Source organism: Diceros bicornis, chromosome 10 (genome assembly GCF_020826845.1).
Source record: "Diceros bicornis minor isolate mBicDic1 chromosome 10, mDicBic1.mat.cur, whole genome shotgun sequence".
In the NCBI taxonomy this organism is placed as follows: Eukaryota; Metazoa; Chordata; class Mammalia; order Perissodactyla; family Rhinocerotidae; genus Diceros; species Diceros bicornis.
This window is the reverse complement of record NC_080749.1, coordinates 68545439-68562307: the sequence shown is the minus strand read 5'-3', so window position 1 is coordinate 68562307 and position 16869 is coordinate 68545439.

The window sequence follows — 16869 nt, the reverse complement described above, 5'->3', positions numbered from 1 at the left end:
GCGTTTCCAAACGGGGACAGACTCAAATATCTACGGGGTCGATTAGGTAATCCAAATGAGTGAAAAAGATTAGATATAGGAAAATACTTCATGTAACATGTAATTGCGTTTCACAAAAGCGTCACTTATTTTGTTCCCACTTGTGCCTTTTTTTTTGTAATCCTCTTCTCTATTCCATGCAGGCTGCTGCTGGTTTGCTTGGTATTCTTCTCATTGCCCTTCCTTTAAAAAAAAAGGCAGAAGTAAGAAATTACTTTCCTGTTTACCATAAGACAAAACACAATGCAAGAGACATGCCAGAGGGAGCGTGGCGCTGGAGGCGCTGTTGGGGAGACGGTGTGGCCAGGCTGTGGGGGCTGGAGAGTGCATCCAGGCTAAAGGGACAGCTGTAAGCAATCCCAGTGCCATGCAGGAACGTGGGCCCTGTGTTGTCATATATTTTGATCTTTCCAGAGAAGCTGGGAATCTCAAGTTTTGTGTTAAATTTCCAAATTCTTAAATACTGGCAACTAATTTGAAAATACCAAAAACACTTTTCCAGCCAAACAAAATACATGTGTGGGCTACCGATGACAACTATTTAGTCAAAGATAGTCGATGGAGTACATATGTTCATGCACTCTTCTTCCTCAAATGCCACTGAAATGATAGGAGAAGAGTAGCCAAAACCTTTAGTTTGTTCTTTTGAGAACAGGCTAGTGTGGAATCATCAGATCAAAGATAAATTTCTGGCATAAAGAAAGCAGATGAGAACATATTGACATGCAGGCCCTAGCACAAAAGACAGCAGCACAGGTGTGAGCCACCTTAAAAAATAGCTTGGGTTGACAGGTATGGAGAATGAGGGAGGGAAGTGGGCAGAAGGATTTTATACTAAACAGCTACTCCTTCCCACCCACACACAGCAGGTGTGCTATGCTACTGACCTGGTGACATTTGCAAAGTGTATGGTTAGTCTGGAGAAGGCTAATGCTCCTAGTGAGGGTGTGAGCTCCGGAGAAAAGCCCTCCTGTTCTGATATTGGAAGTGAAACCCTGATTCCCTTTTTGTTGTCCGTCCATGTATCTTAAAGAAGCCTCCCCATTTACGTGACTTGCCCACTTACCCAGAAATCCTCCCAAAGTGATATCTTTTGAGAAAAAAAAAAAATTACTTAACAGTAGAGGAAATCCACATAAACTACTTGAATTCATCAACCTAGTTTTTCTTTTATAAGTATGAACAGGTGTAAACAATGATGACCAGATATTGGGGGGAAATCAACAGCACCAGATAATAGGACTAACATGAATAAAGAAAGTGATGGACCAAAAAAACTCCAGATAATTCAGGGAAGAAAACAAATTCTTTCAATTCTAGTCAATATCCTCAGAGAGATTAAAAAAAGGAATGATATCTATAAAGTAAATATAAGGTTTTATGCAAAAAGAGAACAAGAGGAAATCATTGGAAATTAAAAATATGATTGCCTCTCAAAATGCAGTAAAAAGGTGGATTTAAAAGTAGAGCAAAGAGGCAAAAATAAAGTATGAGAGAAAAATAAATGACCTTAAAGATTAATCCAGAATGTCAAATATCTTTCTATTGAGAAATCAAGTAAGAGGCAGCAGAAAAACGGAGGAGATGAAGGGGAGGGGAAAAGGTGGAGGAGAATGAGCTGGATTCCTTTAAAGAGATAATGAAGGGTTTGTCTGTTTCTTGTCTAACAGGAAAAAAGGCAACTATAAACTTCAGAAAAAACCAAAAGCTGTAGTACAAGCAAGTCATTTCCACATACAAAACAAAGTAAAAACTGTGGCATAGTTCTGAGGAATTCTTGGAGTAAAAGAAAAGGGAATTAATTTTACTTTGATTCTTAAGTCATTTCCTTTGAGTGGCAAAGTTTTTCTTACATTTCTTTCTCCTGAGGTCTAACCATAACACTTGATTCTGTGATGAATAATATCGACATAATAATAATGTTCTATATGCTGTTTTCAATTTTTAGAATTAACTTCTAAACAAAGCTCAGAATCTTTTAAACAAGGACAGGGTGGTTGTAAATGTAAATGCTCTACATACTGATAATTTTAAAGTCTTGGTTTAATTTTAAAAGTCCAAAACCTGGACTTGGGGGTAGAGAGGTCAAAGATAGTACAGGGTTCTTATTTCCTCATTTTATACAAAGAGAATTAAAATACTGTCTAAAAATGATGAAACAATAAAGGGAATTTAAGCATATTATTTGCAGTTATATCATTTGAAATTATGTGAAATTATGAGATAATTCATATTATTTGATTTATGTAACCAATAAAAGAGCTAAAAATTACAGATTAACCAACAAAACCTGGGAGAAGGAGTAGGGAAGAAGGAAGTAATGTGAAGTGAGTTACTTGTCTGTTATATTGGGTCATTGAGAAAGATTGTCTTGGGTTGCTACATCAAGAAATAGAGATATATCGGTAGTATTGAGAATTAGATGTTCTTGGCTTACCATCAGCCATTCTAGTAGATCCTAATAGTTACCTAAGTCTTTTATCTATACATTTATTAACAAGCTCATTCTTCTCAAATACAAGTCTAAATACACCCAGTGATTGAATTATTGAAAGAATAACTTACAATGTTCAATTGGAAATACAAGCTTAGGGAGGCATGAGCAGACTTTTTAAAAAGTCTATTGTGATGGGTTAGTAGTCGTTGACTTGACTACATAGGTAACAGATTGCCTTATTTTGAAAGTGAAAAGTATATTGTGTAAAGTGGAAGGAAAAGATTGTGTGGTCTTAGAACTATATCTAAGTTAATTGCAGTATTTATAATATAAATATATGTCATAGTGTGTTATAAATTATGTCATACTATTTTCCTCAGATGCAATTATGTTGACTATAGCTTGTAGGTTATTTGCAAGTGGTCCTTTTCCACTCTCCTCATTTCTAATCATTTCTCTAATTTTCTCTCTCTCTCTCTCTTTTTCCTGGCAGTATTTCATACATATTCTCCCATGTTTTGCATTTCTTAAAACTTTTGAACCATTGATTTTGAGTAAATAAATGCTTAGCAATACATACAGATCTTACAAACAGCTTTATGTAATATGTTAATTTCAAAATGGTGACACGTGCTTAATGTAACATGATGTAGAAATTCTAAGCTTAATTTCCAAAAGATTAAGTAAATAAACACTCAGAAAGACATTGACTGATCTGTCAGTGTCAATATTTATAAAATAAGTCACACCTTTCACGTGATCATTAAAAGCTGGTGTTTCGTTGGCTGGACGAGTGTGTGAAAGTCACAGCTGTCTAGACACAGGGAAACAAGCCTGATAATGAGGTGACCACCTGAAGAACTAAGAATAATGTGAGGTGATCATCTCTAGCTGCTGTAATGAGGGGTGAAGTTGTAACTTTTCATTTACTACCATTCTGTCCTGTTTGAATTTTTTTTTTTTTTTGGTGTGGAAGATTGGCCCTGAGCTAACATCTGTTGCCAATCTTCCTCTTTTTGCTTGAGGAAGGTTGTCCCTGAGCTAACATCTGTGCCAGTCTTCCTCTATTTTGTATGTGGGACGCTGCTGCAGCATGACTTGATGAGCAGTGTGTAGGTCTGCGCCCAGGATCCGAACCCACAAACCTCAGGCCCCTAAAGTGGAGTACGCAAACTTAACCACTATGCCACCGGGCTGGCCCCTGTTGGAATGTTTTTAAGCAGCACCAGCGCTATCAACACCACAAAACCCCAACACTGTCCTCTAGAATATGTTTAAGAATACATTAACAGTTCAGATACAGAGTTTAGGTCTTTCAGTTTCTTACTAATCTCAGTTAGAGGGCTCCTTTTTACTCTTGGGGTATCTGAAATGTTATCGAACCCCTTTTCATGTATTTTATATTTCATATTAATATCTAATAGTACTTACTAATTAGAAGCCATTTCTACCTGCAATTCATATCTATTACTGTAGTTCAAAAGCACTACCCCCAGAATATCCTTTGTAATCTGGCTAAAGGAAAACCTGACATGATGAAGCCAACAACTGCTAAGAGGAGCTTATTGTGAAACACTTTTCAGTGCTGCTCAGTGCCAAAATATTGTTTTTCAATGTCAAAATAGAGACAGAGTTCACTGGAAATTTTGGAGGTGAAATAAAGCATGCCTAAAGCAGAGCCCTCTAGCAAGCACTGTTAGCTATTCCTCGTTACCACAGTCATTGGAGGTAGATGCCTGTTGCTGGGTGAATTGTTCTTATTTCCAGTTTGCAGATGCAGAAAGTGAGAGTTCCAGAAAAGTAGACATGTTCCTAGTAATCAGCAGCAGTCATTGTCAAGACTTAAACAGCAGTACTCACAAGAAGGATTCTGCAGGATGTTAGTTAATTTATTGAGACACTGTGTCTTGCTTGAAAGTAGATAGATCCGCTAAAGAAGGAGGCCATTCCTTTGCATTTCTCCACAATTTATCTCATTAAAACCATTGGAAAAAACCACATCTTTATCTCATAAAGCCCACACCTACTGTCTTGAACAATATATCACTTCACAGCACGTTTGTTTGAGTTCCCAAATAGTTTGAGTCATTGGGTGCCTGCTATGGGCCAGTCTCTGAGCTTGGCGCAGGAGAAACACAATAAATATGATATCAGGAATGTTCAAGATTTGATGATTTAGCGGGGAGGGATGACACATACTAACATCTTTACATTGTAATGTGGATTTGCTGTGGTCGACATGTGCAGTGGGTAATATGAGAGGTCAGAGGGCAACACTTAGACCAACCTGGAGTTAGGGAAGGCTTCCTGGAAAAGGCAATGCTTCACTGTCTCTTCTGTTTCTTTGTTTAGTGGTATTTATTTGCTTATTAAAAAATTCCAAATAATACATGAAAAATATAAACAAGAGCGTAAAACTAACCCCAAATCCCCAGAGATAATCACAACTGACATTTTGGTGAATGAGCTTCCAGGCATATATCTGTGTGTGAGTGTGTGTGTGTGTGTGTGTGTGTGTGTAGACATAAATTTATTATATAAATGTGACCATACTCCACATGTTACTCAGTATCTTGATTTTTATTGAATAATATATCCTGGATGTCATCTCAGATCAATGAATTTAAAATTATATCACAAGTTTTTCATGGCTATATAGTATTCCATTATATTTTGTGCCTTAATTTATTTAGCTAGTCTCTTATCAAAGTACAGTTGTTTACATTTTTTTTTCCTGTTTTGAATAATGCTCTACTTAATATCATTGTATATCTAGCTTTGGACACGTGGGCAATGATCTCAACAGATAAGTCCCTAGAAGACTTGCTAGATCATAAGTTATAACACATTTGAAATTTTGATTCATAAATGCCAAACTACTCTCCAGAAAAGTTGTACCAATTCTAATTCCATGTTTTCTTATGTCTGTGTCAACACTGAATATTTTCTATTATGTTTTTGCCAATCTGATAAATGAAAAATTATCTTTTTATTCTAATGTGCATTTCTTTAATCATTAGTGGATTTAAACATATTCTCACATGTTTTTTGCCTATTTTTTCTTATTTTTGTGAATGAATTACTTTTGTATTTTTTCTCTGGCATGTTCATCACCATCTAGTTGGTTTGTAGATCTTTGTATGCTAGGGATGTTAATGTTTGCCTGTTATATGTACTATGGTTAGTATTTCACTTCTTTGTTTGACTTGAATTATGGTTTTAAAATGTTTGAGTTGGGTCTATCAGTCTCTGATATTTTGATTTTGACTTTTGTGTGGGCTATAAAAAGGGTTCTCCCATCGAGATTTCTACAAGTCCATATTTTCCTGTTACTTTTATATTTTTATTTTTATATTTAAACATTTAAGCCATCTAGAATCAGCTGTGATATAAAAAGTAAGGTAGGGTTTCTGTTAGTCCTCTATGTTGAACGATCTTTCTCCCTTGTTGATTTAAAATGCTGCATAGCATAGTGATTAAGATACTAAGTCTTGGAATTAGGCTGCCTGGGTCCAAATTCTGGCTCCATTGCTTACTTTCTAGATGAACCTGATTTCTCATATATAAAATGGGGATAATAATACCACCCATCTCTTGGAACTGTCAGGACTGCATACCTTAGTATATGTGAAGGGCTTAGAGGTGTACATGGCACATAATAGGAGCTCACTAAAGAGTAGCTATTATTGGATACCAAATTCACATGTTATGGGGGATTATTTCTAGACTCTATTCTGTTACACTCACTGGAGTCTAGAAATTGTGGATCAGTACCAATCTAGCTTTATAACATATGTGTGGACAAGTTCTCTCATTCTTGTTCAGAATTTTCCTGATTCTTAGATGAACTTGACAGTCATTTTGTCAATTCCTAACAAGTTTATTGAGATTTTGATTGTCGTTAGAGAACAGATTCTATTAGGAAAAATTGATTTCTTCATAATTTTGAATTTTCCTTTCCATTAAGTAGGTATGTCTTTCCATTTATTCGAGTGTTTCTTTGTGTTGCTTAGTAAAGATTTATAGTTTTATTGATACAGGTTCTTCTCATTTCTTGATACTGAATATTCTGAGCTAAGTCTTGAAGGATGAACGGGAGTAAGCCAGACAGAGAAGGAGAAAAACTGTTTGGTCTTGTCTGTTTAGCTGCCAGAAGTCACAGTTATGCTTGGAACACTCCTGGTTCTAGAAATAAAGTTCTTCAGTCAATCCACATAAGATATAAGCACTGAATTGAACTGGAAAAAAAGTGTGGTGTTTTCCACAAAGAAGTGAAGTGGGACAGGCAGCCAATGTTAAGAAATATTTATGCAGCTGTTGCCTGAACTAGTCCAAGAAACTTCTGGGGACTGGCAACAACATACGTGCTCGGCTTCTTCTGAATCTATTGACTTGTTTAAAAACTCCGAAGTCCAGTATGCTCTCAGCCTGTATGTATGAACCAAGGAGTTTGAATATGGATTGATGTGTGTCTGTGGGTGTTTTGAACAGAACAGGACCTAGGTGAGTTTGTGAAGTGGTGCCAGTTTTCCTTCATTTGCCATTTTGATCTCATTTTTAGTCCATCCCACCTCAACTTTGGAAGCACGGCCTTGGAATACACTCACTGGGGGTTAATTTCCTGCCCAGGTACTTGCATTCTGTGCCCTGTTCAAGCTAACACTGAACAGAGGCCTCTCCCTCAAATGTCTGGTCATGAATAGCTGGTCTTAGTCAATCTGTGTTTAGCCAAGTGATGAAATAAACAACAATATACTCCCCACGTCCTACAGAATGTACCTCACAGCACTTTTTATCCAGTTATCCCTCAGATCTCAGAATTTTAGAGATTTACGATCCCCCATCCTATGACATTTTATTACTATGCTTTACATGACCTAGGAATATAGGGTTGTATTCTCCTCTTCCCCAAGCCTTTTAAAAATATTATATATATTTGGGTAAGGGGACTCATTTCATTCTCAGGGCATTATTCCAACCTACATGCCAACCTACAACCCAACTGTTGAAAAAAATAATAATTAGGCTATTGCTTTTCCCTGTCCTACCAGCCTAATTGATCTTAGACCTCCTCTGAGACAGCCAGGAAGACAGAGTTCATCCAGTTCTGTCCTCACATTAATTAAAATTTGCGCACCTCTCCAACTTAAAAATTCTGGCAGTTCCATTAATAAAGTGGTTTCTTCTATTATTCAACATATCCTTACAGAGACTGTAGGAGGAATTCTGAAAAGGCAATTAGAGTACAATAATTGGAAAAAAAAAAAAGACTTGCTAATTTACTATACAAAAAGCAAAGCTCAAAAATGTTCTAAAATGAGATTGTGGTGATGGTTGCACAATTCTGTGAATATATTAAAAACGATTTCATTGTACACTTTAAATGGGTGAAATGTATGGTGTATGAATTATATCTCAATAAAGGTATTTTAAAAAGCCATAGAAATCCAGTGTTGGAGCCAAAAAATGAAACCTAGTTAGCAGTTAGCTTAATTTGACAGAGTGACTGACTGCTACGAATAATGACAGCTGCAGTAGCTGGAGTGGCTTCTTTGGAGTGGGCAGTTTATGTGAAGTCTCCTTTAATGCTCGCAATAAACTTATGAGGAAGGAAACGCTACTATCATTCTTATTTCACACATGAGAATTTGATGCTTAAAGAGGTTAAATACTTTGGCTGAAGCTCCGCGGTGAGTAGGGATGGAGCTGGGATTCGATCCTAGGCATCTGTCTCCAGAGCTCAACTCGGAAACACTGAGCTGATCCAAGAACCCAGGCCTGGCTGGGTTTTGACTGTCCTTCGCTGTAAACGGCAGTTATCCTGAATGGTAGTCATCTCCAGAAGACTTAGACAAGTTCTTTCACCTAACTGGTTCTAGTTGTGGCTTGATTTTATGCAATAGGCTGTATAGAACAGTTATTTACATACGGTAGACTCTCAATAATCTTTATTTAATTTAATAGAGATTTTCTGAAAAAAAAGTCTATCAGATTTTGCAATTTGAATTATATTTCAAAGCATCCAGGGCTAGAATAGCTTGCTGTGGAAACAAATCCCTATGCCTCCTATGTAAATAAACAAAAATGGTGAATATTTTCCATATCTGTAAACCTGTATTTTTAGACTGCATTAGTTTCAAGCAAGGTACTCTGAAAACCATCATGGTGTCAAATTTCTGTGCATTTTTAGAAATTCCAGTCACTATCACTGAATATGTATCCCACCAGCTCAGGGGAAACCAAGGATATCATGTTAGAGGAGAAAGCAGAGTCTCCCACTCCTCTGTAGGGAAGCTCCACCTTCAAGATAAATCATAAAAAGACTTGGATGATTTACTGTGAGCTTGTGAGTAAGTACAAGGAAAAACTACTTTTATTATTATTGAATGTTCAATTCAAGTAATTAGGAGGCAAAACCAAGCCTTTGTGTTTTGCAGAAAATCTTGTACTAAAGAGCAACAGGAACAGCTATGTTTGAAAATTTTGTCATGGGAACATTCTTGAGATTAAGATTTGGGATCGCTTTCAACAGGGCTCATGAAGTTTCCTTCTGCAGTTCTGCGCCGCTCTCTAAGTCTCCAGCCATTAGCAGCCCATGGAACATTCATAAGAGGGTTGTTATGATGTTTCAAAGATAAGATTACATAATCTAGTGGTTAATGTAAATTTAACAAAATAGATATTTAGATCAAATAGTAATTTCAACCTTCTATTCGTCTATTGGCTGGGAAGTTTATAACACAACTTCTTGGTGTGTCAAGTTGATTTTCCAGTATCATTTTCAGTTTAAATTAATTGTCCTTAATTAGTTGTCCATTGAAGGCCCAGAGCAAACCATTGGAAGGGCATAGAGGGGCATAGAGAGATGAATAAAGTAGAATCCTCACTTTTCAGGAGCTTGCAGTCTAGCAGACAGGATGAGACAAGCATGCCAATAACTCTAAAGCAAAGCATCCTGGGAAAGGCAGTCAGTTAAGACATTTGTTGAGCATATACCATGAGCCCCTCACTCTGCTAGGGCTTGTGTTAAGTGGAACAATAGAGGTGCAAATAAAATGCTGAGCATCAGACACCCTGTTATCAGAAAATGATTTCGCGGAGAACAGGGAATAAATAAGTCTTTGGCCTTAAAGAATGCACTGTTTGGAAGAATCTGTGTCAACTCCATTAGGAAAAAAAAAAACATGTAGTTTAGTTTGCACAAAAGGGGGTGCCTGTATAGCACTGGCAGGAGATAAAGAAAACCAGAAGAGTATATCCATAGTACAGAGGTCACAAACCAGCTTAAAACTTACATCTTGGTCTAAAATTTATAGAGAATAGGGAAATCAATTGTGTTTTTCAGCTGAACTTTTGAAAGTGGAAGAAGTGGGGTATAGTTTAGAATGAAGCAGAGCGAGGCTGAGATAACAGGAAACAATTTAAACCACTCAGGTGAAAAAGAATGAGGGCTTTGCACTAGGATAAGTCAGAGAAACACCATTTACATATCAGAGAGAGAGACAACAGGATTCTAGAAAGACTGGATATATGAGAACAAGGGGGAAAACATGTATGATGATTGCAAGGTTCTGAGCCTGAGTGAGTGGAAGAATAACAAATTAACAGAGACAATGTAGAGAGAGGAGAAGACAGGTCAGGGAGGAGGAGGAGATGATGCTTTCAGTTTCAGTTTTAATGAGTTTCAGGGGCAAACTACTGGAAATCTGAGTCCGTAGCTAGGTAGAGAAGTAAAGCCTAAAAATATCAACTTAGGAATCAGATGCCTAAAAATAATCATTGGATCCAAGGAGTAAATGCAGTCACAAGAATAGAGCAGGGAAAGTGGACAGGATTGGAGTATAACTTGAAGGAAATTCTACGTTTGACAGCTGGCGAGAGAAGTGTGATACACTGAAAATGGTAAAGAGTAAGGCAGGAGAAGAATCAAAAATGGAGAGCTAGGCGTGGGAGCCAAGGAGTTTAAAGGTGACAGGGAGAAAGTCTCTCGGGTTGTTGTACAAAAAACCTACCCCTGAGCCAAGTTATCTCCATTTTAAGAAATAACATTAACTATCTTATCTGAAAGGCTCTCATTATTTTAGCTCTTCAAGTCTAACAATATTACTTTACCCATTTCCAGTTCTTGAAAATTAGTCTTGGGTAAAATCTAATTACAACACCTAAATATGGAACACAATTTTCCACAGCTTTTACCCTGATAGAGGCCTAGTACCCATAAATATCTCCAAAGCATCCTCTCTCCAAACACCAAGAACAGAGAGCATGGCATATACGCTGCATAAAACAGAAAAGCGAGAGAGAAGTGTTTGTTTACAACTTCTCTTTTTCTTTTAGTATGATTTTCTAGAAGATTGGTCCAGTTGATATAAAACATGGATTTCGTTCTGAGTTGAATTGTGTCCTCTCAAAATTCAAATGTTGAAGTCCTAACCCCCAGTAGTTCAGAATGTGACCTTATTTGGAAATAGGATTGTTGCTGATGTAATTAATTAGTTTAGATGAGGTCATACTGGAGCAGGGTGGGCTCCTAATGCAACATGACTGGAGTCCTTATAAAAAGGGAAGATGTGGACACATACACGCAGGAAGAACACCATGTGAAGACAAAGGCAGAGATTGGCGTGATGCAGCCAAACCCAAAGAGTGACGAAAATTGCCAACAAACCATCAGAAGGTAGGACAGACACATGGAATGGATTCTTGTTCACGGCCCTTAGATGGAACCAACCTTGCCAACAACTTGATCTCAGACTTCTAGCTTCTAGAAGTGTGCGATAATCAATTTCTGTGTTTAAGCCACCCAGTTTGTGGCACTTTGTTGCAGCAGCCCTGGTAAACCAATACAGGTCTATAAACAAGTAAGTCAACGATGTGTTTCCCCAGGTGGTGCACATTGAAATCTCATGTACCGCAGAGAAAACAGAGTGACTTAGTTCACTCTGTAAAAAATGTATTCGCATAAGCAGTTTAAAACTTCATTTTCCAAATCCACTTCATTTTCCCCGAGACAGTGGTTCTTTGACTAGAGTTTACGTTTTTGAGTGGAACACCCAGTTTTGGAGAATAAATCTCTTCCACTATGTGGGACTGCAAACTCTTCTAAACCAATCTAATAATAGAACTGGCCTGTTCACAATGACTGGCCATTACACAGTTGAACCATCAGAGGTGTTATAAAAATAGAGCCAGATGAAGTTGCCTGTTAGCAAGTGAAGGCTCTAAATAAGTGTTTTTAATGGAGAAAGTGACTATGAGTTCTGGAAATGTACTATTGATGCTGTCTTTTGATATTTGGTGTTATTGCGAGAAAAATCAACCACCATTTTATAAAGTAGCCTTTTGTATAACTTTAGACATTTACAGCTCATCATGGTTGCACCTGGCTTGGCAAAAGATTCTCCGTATACAGGGGAAACATTTTGGTAGTTGAGTTACTGAGTGGGTGGCTTCCATGGCAGAGATACTTTTCTTTGGTTACCCTTTAAGTTCATTTAGCCTTATGCATTTCTGTTTACAAGAACCTTAGAAGTTGTTCTGTGGCCAAAGCTTTTCTTCCTAGACAAAACAACCAGATTCTGGTGAATATCTGCTGGATTTAAAACATGATTTTATAAAACATGGTATAAATCCATCACTGGCCAAATACTGCCAAAATCTAATTTAGGTTCCTCTTCCCACAAACTGGGAAAAAAGCCAGGGTTTTCAAGTGATCATTATCTGCAGAATCCTTATGTGTATAAGTGATTACTACAAATTGCCCATGAAATAATATTGTCAAACTAAATCTGTACCCAAGAGGATATGGGGCCTCATTGGTGACATTTCCCATGATGATCCTTGTCCCTCCTTCCAACTTGTCTGTGGACACAATTAAAAGTAGTGGCCTTCCATTGGCAGGTTTTTAAACTTCAAATAGTTGTCCATTTGGGCAATTGTTTGAAGGACGATTGGTAGGAAAAGGTAGGAAAAGAATGGTGTGACCGCCTGTGATGACTGATCATTGAGTGGAGCAGGCCAGCCCTAAATCACAGGAGCTGATATAATAATAATCTGATAATAATAATCCACGCTTGGCTCTTAGCCTCAGCCATTGGGAACACAGGGAAGGTAGGGATGGTGGAGAAATGTAGACCCCATTCTCCTTCTGGAAGTGGCAGCTGCTACTTAGCTGATTTCTGCCATGGAAAGTGGACCAAGTATGGACAGATTTCCTGAATTTCCAAGGGAGGCCAGAAAGATATATACTTTTTAAAACGACAAATATTCTGATTTTTTAAATGTTGGAAACTGTATTACCTTTCTATTGCTGCTGTAACAAATTACTACAAACTTAGTAGCTTAAACAATATGAATGTATGATCTTAAAGTCCTGGAGGTCAGAAGTTTGAAATGGGTTTCACTGGATCAAAATCAGGGTGTTGGCAGCCCTGTCCTCTTCCAGAAGCTCTAGAGGAGAATCCGTTTCCTTACCTTTTCTAGTTTCTAGAGGCTACCAGCATTCCCTGGCTTGTGGCTTTTCCTCCATCTTCAAAGTCAGCAGTGCAGCATCTTCTAATCTCACTCTGACTCTGACTCTCTGCTTCCTTCATCATGTCTCCTTCTCTGACTCTGACTCTGACTCTCCTGCCTCCCTCTTTATCTTTTCCTTATAAGAACCATTGTGATTATATTGGGCCCACCTGAATAATCCAGGATCCCCTCCATGTCCCAAGATACTTAATCACATCTGCAAAGTCCCTTTTGCCTCAGAAGGTAACATATTCACAGATTCTAGGGATTAGGAGCACCTTGGGGGGAGGGTCATTATTCATTAATCATGGAGACTGATTCATTTTTTTAAAGTGAAGGCCCAAATGAAAAGTGTCTGTGGCCACTATTTTGTGATTTTTGGTTAAACACCGGCTATGGCATCTCTGAGAATGAATGTTTGTCCTTTAGAGATGTGTGTATCTGAACCAACAGTTATTCTCTGGATAGCTGAAGGAAGAGGAATGTCTGCAGCTCACATTGATGGTAAATTCTCAGGGAGGACCTGGATATGACGTGTCTACATCCACCTTGGACTGCTTTGCATGATGGAGAATTTCACACACCACTCTGGACCAGCTGGAGCACATCAGAGACTTGTTCTAGATGGAATGACTTGGGAGTAATGAGTAATGAGGAAGGGCAACAACTGTGCTTAAGAGTGGAGATTCCCAAAGGTGGATATTTGCATGGCAGAGATTATGTAACACGCAGAGGTTACACAAGAAAGGTGTGGACAGGCCAACAGGGTTAGGATTTGGGGAAAGTCTGTGTAGGAGCTACTGCAAAAGCTTAAACTTGCTGGGTGCTTTACCCCTGGATGACTTCTCTTGAAGTAAATTACTCCTTTCTTGGCCCAGTGCTTTTGGTTACCTTGGCAATTTGGAAAACACTGGTACATCACACAGCTTTGTGGGGTGATGCTATGGAAAACAAACGGATTGAGCAGAAAAAAAGAATGGGCTGTCTTGTCTGCTGGTCCCATGTGAAAGAGTGGCAGCCTCCCTCAAAGGAGACTATGACTGCAGGATCTAGAGGATTCCCAGCTGCAAAATGAGCCATGCCAGATGCCAGAGCTCAAGGGAACAGGGAGGAGCAAGTCCTGGTATACAGTTCGGGAAGGATATAGGGGACAAAGTCCATTCCTGAATATACCAAAGGGAAGCGTCTCAGTGCAGAGAGGGGGCAGGTGGAGGAGGTGGAGGGGTGAAGCTGTCACAGGTTATGGTCATTTGTAACACTTAACGTGCCTGCTGGGGTAACTCTCCACTCATCAAACCACCGACCTTCGCCTTTGGCCAACAATTTGAAAGTTTTACATATTAGTTTTCTGACAATATTTCAGTGGCATTTAGGGAACGTCATAGTGAATATAGTTCATGTCACTATATTCCATTTTAGAAGTTAGTAGAATAATTTTTCATTCACATCTAACTGTGGTCATATGTGACCTCTTTCAGGTCGTGTTGTCCTCTTAGTTATTACAACTTGTCATGGTTTTTCCTCTTAGTGACTACAACTTCAAGAGTCGCCCGCATGTTTTCCTAGGGAGAAGCTTGGGCACGGATGCAACCTGGCACAATGAATGTGACATTAACCACCCTCATAGCGAAGATCTGATAAATCAGGTTGCTTTTCAGCTTTGCTGGCAACTTGTGTGGATCTGGCAAAGACAGAAACAGCACAACGACCGAGCAGTCTTTTCACGTGATTTATGATCTGCCTGGTCAAAGCTGAAGTGGGGCAGGTAGGCTGGATCGGGATCAGGCCTGGCTGGAGTTTTCTTGTCTGCTGGCAAAAAGACTGCTTTCTAGATCATTCCAGCAATTATTAGACATTTTGCTGAGTATATGTGTACACACACTGCAAACACAATGTGAAGAAAGACACTGTCTTATTAATCATTGTAACCCCAGCACCTCACTTAGTATGGGCACCAGGTTTGTCCTCAATGAAGGAATAATATATAAATGGAGCTGGCTTTGGTCATGTAGCATCTGTGTCACCTCAGGCAGGTTACTCAACTTGTTAAATAAGAGAATAACACCTATCTCACAAGAATCTTATGAGGACTAAACGAAGTAATGGGAATGAAGGTACTCTGGAATTCTGAAGTGTCACATAAATGTATGGAGTTATTATCTGTGCAATTTGAATTAGATTTTATCTTTTCTGTGTACTGTGTTCTCTAGGAGAAAACACTAACAATCTCTCTGATTATCTGGCCTAGGTACTTCCTAAACGATTACAATACTTACCTAAGGGCGTCTCAGCTAACTAAGCTGCCTGGGGCCCAGACACTATTAGTTTAAAAAGAGTTGTTTTTGCATTTTTTTTCTTGGGGGAAAAAAAGCCAGAATTAAGGCAGAGCATCCATATGGAATCGAGTATGCCGCACAAAGTAGGAAAAGCTGCTAAATATCCACTGGAGCCTCAGTCAGGGGACGGGGATTGGGCTCCTTTTATACATTGCTAATTATGTGGAAGGACTGATCTTATTAATCTCATTAAAGATACTCCGGGCAAACCTCCCCTTATGAAAACAGAGTTAATTGGTTTGAAGGAAACGTGTTGAGATATTTTGGAGGGATAAGCAGATTCAGTCACTGACGAAATATTTCCCATGTGCAAAGGTCCTGGTTTACTGGATGCTGAAAACAACTGGAACAATTCAAGTTTCACCTTATGATAAGCTAAAACAGTGGCATTGTATAAAACTCTTCTAACTGATTACAGAACTGGAGAACCACAGGCTGCCTGAGTCATGGACTCTCTTGGAGTTTGGCAGAATTTAGACCAGTTTTTCTTAACTGTTTTGGTTTCTTTGTCAATTTTTCACAGTTAATTCATATTTTTTTCAGGTCTTACATCTTCTCCCATTATTAAGTTGGTCATTTGGTTCAACCGAGTGATTTGTGTTTGCTCATCTCATTCTGTTGGTCACTAGGAGGGAGTTAGCTTTGTACCCTCCTGCGGACAAAGAAGAGATGAGCCTCTTTGTTGACAGGCTGACCTTCCCAGGATCCTTAAACCACCTGAATCACAGTCTGCTTCTAGTAGAGTGTACCCTTCCTCACGGGGTCTCAGATTTGGTGGGGATAAAAGTTATTGCTGCAGTTCTGTCCCTAGCATTAGAGGAAGATTTGGGTGAGCTAAGGAAGAGCATGAATGTTGGAGTCCAGAAACGTGGTCTTGAATCCTAGTTTGCTATTTTTTCCTGGGTAAGTATTGTCACATTATTTTCTGTCTTGATTATAATAGACCCTTGAAATACTCAAGGGATAAATCTTGAGACATGGAATCCTTAAATGCAAGAATACTACTTGAGCACTTCTGGAGAGCTACAAAGATGGGAGAGAGGTGAGACAAGCAAACTCAAGTTCAAATAGAGATGCTCCTGAATAATCCCATCTCACTCACTGGTTAATCACTTGCTCCACTAATTCAGCCTCCAAGTGGGCATCAGCTTCAAGGGAATGCTTTAGAAAAATCACAAGTCCTAGCCTTTGGGGTTACTGATAAATAGCCAAAACCTCCAACGTTAAATCTGCAAATGACAAGAGTCTACTGTGATACCTACTTCTTAGGCTTGTTGTAATCATGAAAAAATGTAACAGAGGCGAAAGAGTTAGAACATGATATGATGAATAAATGTGAGACTCCTCGCTTCCAAAATAATGTTTGTTAGATGAGTGAATGAATTTGGTAAGAGAATTGCTTCTCTTCAGGTGGAAGTGTGATAAGCATTGGTGACCTTTGGACATTTTTTTCTAGAATTCTCCAGGCTCATCCCGTTTTGGAAAATATCGGCTGGGTCAATATATTGGCTCTGTGGCCACATGAGGAGGAAGTCAAGTCACAGT